This window comes from Vombatus ursinus, unplaced genomic scaffold (assembly GCF_900497805.2).
Source record: "Vombatus ursinus unplaced genomic scaffold, bare-nosed wombat genome assembly UNPS02014778.1, whole genome shotgun sequence".
Taxonomy (NCBI): Eukaryota; Metazoa; Chordata; class Mammalia; order Diprotodontia; family Vombatidae; genus Vombatus; species Vombatus ursinus.
In genome coordinates this window covers 18,594,469-18,595,390 of record NW_020954556.1, presented here as the reverse complement: position 1 = coordinate 18,595,390, position 922 = coordinate 18,594,469, and positions in this window count along the sequence as shown.

Below are 922 nucleotides of genomic sequence, written 5' to 3'. Positions count from 1 at the left end.
CCCAGAGAAGTCATTAATAGTTCAACGTTGCTTTGGAAGGTCTCCGGTAGAGCGCCTAGGGAATCTGTAGTAGATCCTACGCAGTTTAACATTTTTATTAATGACTTCAATAAAAGCATAGATAACATGCTTGTGAAATTTGTACCTTATGGGGCTTTAGCTGCATTGATAATTACATTTTGCTTACATGAAGTCCTCTTACTAATTCATTTTGGTGTATACCAAAATCCTTCTCTAAAAGTCCTTCTCTGATGCCTCGTCATGTTGTAAAGGTGAGTCTGGGGTCTTAAAGGCTCTGTTTGCCAAAGCACAACCCCTAGTGAGTCCTGCCAGACCGGAGAGGCTTTGAGCACAGGCCTGGAAGTGAACTATCTTTAGGCTAAGGATCAGTCTTGCTAAGTCCACAGCCATTCATTGCCAGAAGGTTGGTTGCTAGAGGGTGAAAGTGGGGCTGGGCTCCAGCATTAGGGATGCAGTATCATGGTAGTTAGGGGTATGGCACCCCCCCATCTGGAAAAATCCGTGTAAAAATTTTGGTACTCCCTTCATATCAGAGAAGTCTGAATTTTTTCTTTTATGGAGTGTTTGCAGTACCTTATTGTAAAATTTGGGTTAAGTATTTGGTCATAGGCTCTGGGTCATCTATTGGCCTTTGCATGTCCTCTGTGGCTTCCACAAAACTCCCCCATGCTGACCCATAATATATCAAAACCATGATGGGGAAGGTCGTGAAGGGAAAGGGATAACTGTATTTGTACTATCACAAAGGCCAAGAAATTCTCCTGAAAAATTTCCTACAGGAGGGCAAACTTGAGTATAGAAAAAGGGCTTCAGAAACCAGGAATGGGCTTCCAAAAAGGAGCCATTAGCCATGCAAATCAGTGCCTAACATTCAATAAGAGAAGAGACTTTACCAAAGGTG